Source organism: Puma concolor, chromosome F2 (genome assembly GCF_028749965.1).
Source record: "Puma concolor isolate L17-30 chromosome F2, mPumCon1.1.hap2, whole genome shotgun sequence".
In the NCBI taxonomy this organism is placed as follows: domain Eukaryota; kingdom Metazoa; phylum Chordata; class Mammalia; order Carnivora; family Felidae; genus Puma; species Puma concolor.
Window position 1 is genome coordinate 13165 of NC_141684.1, and position 6836 is coordinate 20000.

Consider the following 6836-nt stretch of genomic DNA (forward strand, 5'->3'; position numbering starts at 1 on the left):
CCTAACCCTAACCCTAACCCTAACCCTAACCCTAACCCTAACCCTAACCCTAACCCTAACCCTAACCCTAACCCTAACCCTAACCCTAACCCTAACCCTAACCCTAACCCTAACCCTAACCCTAACCCTAACCCTAACCCTAACCCTAACCCTAACCCTAACCCTAACCCTAACCCTAACCCTAACCCTAACCCTAACCCTAACCCTAACCCTAACCCTAACCCTAACCCTAACCCTAACCCTAACCCTAACCCTAACCCTAACCCTAACCCTAACCCTAACCCTAACCCTAACCCTAACCCTAACCCTAACCCTAACCCTAACCCTAACCCTAACCCTAACCCTAACCCTAACCCTAACCCTAACCCTAACCCTAACCCTAACCCTAACCCTAACCCTAACCCTAACCCTAACCCTAACCCTAACCCTAACCCTAACCCTAACCCTAACCCTAACCCTAACCCTAACCCTAACCCTAACCCTAACCCTAACCCTAACCCTAACCCTAACCCTAACCCTAACCCTAACCCTAACCCTAACCCTAACCCTAACCCTAACCCTAACCCTAACCCTAACCCTAACCCTAACCCTAACCCTAACCCTAACCCTAACCCTAACCCTAACCCTAACCCTAACCCTAACCCTAACCCTAACCCTAACCCTAACCCTAACCCTAACCCTAACCCTAACCCTAACCCTAACCCTAACCCTAACCCTAACCCTAACCCTAACCCTAACCCTAACCCTAACCCTAACCCTAACCCTAACCCTAACCCTAACCCTAACCCTAACCCTAACCCTAACCCTAACCCTAACCCTAACCCTAACCCTAACCCTAACCCTAACCCTAACCCTAACCCTAACCCTAACCCTAACCCTAACCCTAACCCTAACCCTAACCCTAACCCTAACCCTAACCCTAACCCTAACCCTAACCCTAACCCTAACCCTAACCCTAACCCTAACCCTAACCCTAACCCTAACCCTAACCCTAACCCTAACCCTAACCCTAACCCTAACCCTAACCCTAACCCTAACCCTAACCCTAACCCTAACCCTAACCCTAACCCTAACCCTAACCCTAACCCTAACCCTAACCCTAACCCTAACCCTAACCCTAACCCTAACCCTAACCCTAACCCTAACCCTAACCCTAACCCTAACCCTAACCCTAACCCTAACCCTAACCCTAACCCTAACCCTAACCCTAACCCTAACCCTAACCCTAACCCTAACCCTAACCCTAACCCTAACCCTAACCCTAACCCTAACCCTAACCCTAACCCTAACCCTAACCCTAACCCTAACCCTAACCCTAACCCTAACCCTAACCCTAACCCTAACCCTAACCCTAACCCTAACCCTAACCCTAACCCTAACCCTAACCCTAACCCTAACCCTAACCCTAACCCTAACCCTAACCCTAACCCTAACCCTAACCCTAACCCTAACCCTAACCCTAACCCTAACCCTAACCCTAACCCTAACCCTAACCCTAACCCTAACCCTAACCCTAACCCTAACCCTAACCCTAACCCTAACCCTAACCCTAACCCTAACCCTAACCCTAACCCTAACCCTAACCCTAACCCTAACCCTAACCCTAACCCTAACCCTAACCCTAACCCTAACCCTAACCCTAACCCTAACCCTAACCCTAACCCTAACCCTAACCCTAACCCTAACCCTAACCCTAACCCTAACCCTAACCCTAACCCTAACCCTAACCCTAACCCTAACCCTAACCCTAACCCTAACCCTAACCCTAACCCTAACCCTAACCCTAACCCTAACCCTAACCCTAACCCTAACCCTAACCCTAACCCTAACCCTAACCCTAACCCTAACCCTAACCCTAACCCTAACCCTAACCCTAACCCTAACCCTAACCCTAACCCTAACCCTAACCCTAACCCTAACCCTAACCCTAACCCTAACCCTAACCCTAACCCTAACCCTAACCCTAACCCTAACCCTAACCCTAACCCTAACCCTAACCCTAACCCTAACCCTAACCCTAACCCTAACCCTAACCCTAACCCTAACCCTAACCCTAACCCTAACCCTAACCCTAACCCTAACCCTAACCCTAACCCTAACCCTAACCCTAACCCTAACCCTAACCCTAACCCTAACCCTAACCCTAACCCTAACCCTAACCCTAACCCTAACCCTAACCCTAACCCTAACCCTAACCCTAACCCTAACCCTAACCCTAACCCTAACCCTAACCCTAACCCTAACCCTAACCCTAACCCTAACCCTAACCCTAACCCTAACCCTAACCCTAACCCTAACCCTAACCCTAACCCTAACCCTAACCCTAACCCTAACCCTAACCCTAACCCTAACCCTAACCCTAACCCTAACCCTAACCCTAACCCTAACCCTAACCCTAACCCTAACCCTAACCCTAACCCTAACCCTAACCCTAACCCTAACCCTAACCCTAACCCTAACCCTAACCCTAACCCTAACCCTAACCCTAACCCTAACCCTAACCCTAACCCTAACCCTAACCCTAACCCTAACCCTAACCCTAACCCTAACCCTAACCCTAACCCTAACCCTAACCCTAACCCTAACCCTAACCCTAACCCTAACCCTAACCCTAACCCTAACCCTAACCCTAACCCTAACCCTAACCCTAACCCTAACCCTAACCCTAACCCTAACCCTAACCCTAACCCTAACCCTAACCCTAACCCTAACCCTAACCCTAACCCTAACCCTAACCCTAACCCTAACCCTAACCCTAACCCTAACCCTAACCCTAACCCTAACCCTAACCCTAACCCTAACCCTAACCCTAACCCTAACCCTAACCCTAACCCTAACCCTAACCCTAACCCTAACCCTAACCCTAACCCTAACCCTAACCCTAACCCTAACCCTAACCCTAACCCTAACCCTAACCCTAACCCTAACCCTAACCCTAACCCTAACCCTAACCCTAACCCTAACCCTAACCCTAACCCTAACCCTAACCCTAACCCTAACCCTAACCCTAACCCTAACCCTAACCCTAACCCTAACCCTAACCCTAACCCTAACCCTAACCCTAACCCTAACCCTAACCCTAACCCTAACCCTAACCCTAACCCTAACCCTAACCCTAACCCTAACCCTAACCCTAACCCTAACCCTAATAACCCTAACCCTAACCCTAACCCTAACCCTAACCCTAACCCTAACCCTAACCCTAACCCTAACCCTAACCCTAACCCTAACCCTAACCCTAACCCTAACCCTAACCCTAACCCTAACCCTAACCCTAACCCTAACCCTAACCCTAACCCTAACCCTAACCCTAACCCTAACCCTAACCCTAACCCTAACCCTAACCCTAACCCTAACCCTAACCCTAACCCTAACCCTAACCCTAACCCTAACCCTAACCCTAACCCTAACCCTAACCCTAACCCTAACCCTAACCCTAACCCTAACCCTAACCCTAACCCTAACCCTAACCCTAACCCTAACCCTAACCCTAACCCTAACCCTAACCCTAACCCTAACCCTAACCCTAACCCTAACCCTAACCCTAACCCTAACCCTAACCCTAACCCTAACCCTAACCCTAACCCTAACCCTAACCCTAACCCTAACCCTAACCCTAACCCTAACCCTAACCCTAACCCTAACCCTAACCCTAACCCTAACCCTAACCCTAACCCTAACCCTAACCCTAACCCTAACCCTAACCCTAACCCTAACCCTAACCCTAACCCTAACCCTAACCCTAACCCTAACCCTAACCCTAACCCTAACCCTAACCCTAACCCTAACCCTAACCCTAACCCTAACCCTAACCCTAACCCTAACCCTAACCCTAACCCTAACCCTAACCCTAACCCTAACCCTAACCCTAACCCTAACCCTAACCCTAACCCTAACCCTAACCCTAACCCTAACCCTAACCCTAACCCTAACCCTAACCCTAACCCTAACCCTAACCCTAACCCTAACCCTAACCCTAACCCTAACCCTAACCCTAACCCTAACCCTAACCCTAACCCTAACCCTAACCCTAACCCTAACCCTAACCCTAACCCTAACCCTAACCCTAACCCTAACCCTAACCCTAACCCTAACCCTAACCCTAACCCTAACCCTAACCCTAACCCTAACCCTAACCCTAACCCTAACCCTAACCCTAACCCTAACCCTAACCCTAACCCTAACCCTAACCCTAACCCTAACCCTAACCCTAACCCTAACCCTAACCCTAACCCTAACCCTAACCCTAACCCTAACCCTAACCCTAACCCTAACCCTAACCCTAACCCTAACCCTAACCCTAACCCTAACCCTAACCCTAACCCTAACCCTAACCCTAACCCTAACCCTAACCCTAACCCTAACCCTAACCCTAACCCTAACCCTAACCCTAACCCTAACCCTAACCCTAACCCTAACCCTAACCCTAACCCTAACCCTAACCCTAACCCTAACCCTAACCCTAACCCTAACCCTAACCCTAACCCTAACCCTAACCCTAACCCTAACCCTAACCCTAACCCTAACCCTAACCCTAACCCTAACCCTAACCCTAACCCTAACCCTAACCCTAACCCTAACCCTAACCCTAACCCTAACCCTAACCCTAACCCTAACCCTAACCCTAACCCTAACCCTAACCCTAACCCTAACCCTAACCCTAACCCTAACCCTAACCCTAACCCTAACCCTAACCCTAACCCTAACCCTAACCCTAACCCTAACCCTAACCCTAACCCTAACCCTAACCCTAACCCTAACCCTAACCCTAACCCTAACCCTAACCCTAACCCTAACCCTAACCCTAACCCTAACCCTAACCCTAACCCTAACCCTAACCCTAACCCTAACCCTAACCCTAACCCTAACCCTAACCCTAACCCTAACCCTAACCCTAACCCTAACCCTAACCCTAACCCTAACCCTAACCCTAACCCTAACCCTAACCCTAACCCTAACCCTAACCCTAACCCTAACCCTAACCCTAACCCTAACCCTAACCCTAACCCTAACCCTAACCCTAACCCTAACCCTAACCCTAACCCTAACCCTAACCCTAACCCTAACCCTAACCCTAACCCTAACCCTAACCCTAACCCTAACCCTAACCCTAACCCTAACCCTAACCCTAACCCTAACCCTAACCCTAACCCTAACCCTAACCCTAACCCTAACCCTAACCCTAACCCTAACCCTAACCCTAACCCTAACCCTAACCCTAACCCTAACCCTAACCCTAACCCTAACCCTAACCCTAACCCTAACCCTAACCCTAACCCTAACCCTAACCCTAACCCTAACCCTAACCCTAACCCTAACCCTAACCCTAACCCTAACCCTAACCCTAACCCTAACCCTAACCCTAACCCTAACCCTAACCCTAACCCTAACCCTAACCCTAACCCTAACCCTAACCCTAACCCTAACCCTAACCCTAACCCTAACCCTAACCCTAACCCTAACCCTAACCCTAACCCTAACCCTAACCCTAACCCTAACCCTAACCCTAACCCTAACCCTAACCCTAACCCTAACCCTAACCCTAACCCTAACCCTAACCCTAACCCTAACCCTAACCCTAACCCTAACCCTAACCCTAACCCTAACCCTAACCCTAACCCTAACCCTAACCCTAACCCTAACCCTAACCCTAACCCTAACCCTAACCCTAACCCTAACCCTAACCCTAACCCTAACCCTAACCCTAACCCTAACCCTAACCCTAACCCTAACCCTAACCCTAACCCTAACCCTAACCCTAACCCTAACCCTAACCCTAACCCTAACCCTAACCCTAACCCTAACCCTAACCCTAACCCTAACCCTAACCCTAACCCTAACCCTAACCCTAACCCTAACCCTAACCCTAACCCTAACCCTAACCCTAACCCTAACCCTAACCCTAACCCTAACCCTAACCCTAACCCTAACCCTAACCCTAACCCTAACCCTAACCCTAACCCTAACCCTAACCCTAACCCTAACCCTAACCCTAACCCTAACCCTAACCCTAACCCTAACCCTAACCCTAACCCTAACCCTAACCCTAACCCTAACCCTAACCCTAACCCTAACCCTAACCCTAACCCTAACCCTAACCCTAACCCTAACCCTAACCCTAACCCTAACCCTAACCCTAACCCTAACCCTAACCCTAACCCTAACCCTAACCCTAACCCTAACCCTAACCCTAACCCTAACCCTAACCCTAACCCTAACCCTAACCCTAACCCTAACCCTAACCCTAACCCTAACCCTAACCCTAACCCTAACCCTAACCCTAACCCTAACCCTAACCCTAACCCTAACCCTAACCCTAACCCTAACCCTAACCCTAACCCTAACCCTAACCCTAACCCTAACCCTAACCCTAACCCTAACCCTAACCCTAACCCTAACCCTAACCCTAACCCTAACCCTAACCCTAACCCTAACCCTAACCCTAACCCTAACCCTAACCCTAACCCTAACCCTAACCCTAACCCTAACCCTAACCCTAACCCTAACCCTAACCCTAACCCTAACCCTAACCCTAACCCTAACCCTAACCCTAACCCTAACCCTAACCCTAACCCTAACCCTAACCCTAACCCTAACCCTAACCCTAACCCTAACCCTAACCCTAACCCTAACCCTAACCCTAACCCTAACCCTAACCCTAACCCTAACCCTAACCCTAACCCTAACCCTAACCCTAACCCTAACCCTAACCCTAACCCTAACCCTAACCCTAACCCTAACCCTAACCCTAACCCTAACCCTAACCCTAACCCTAACCCTAACCCTAACCCTAACCCTAACCCTAACCCTAACCCTAACCCTAACCCACCCTAACC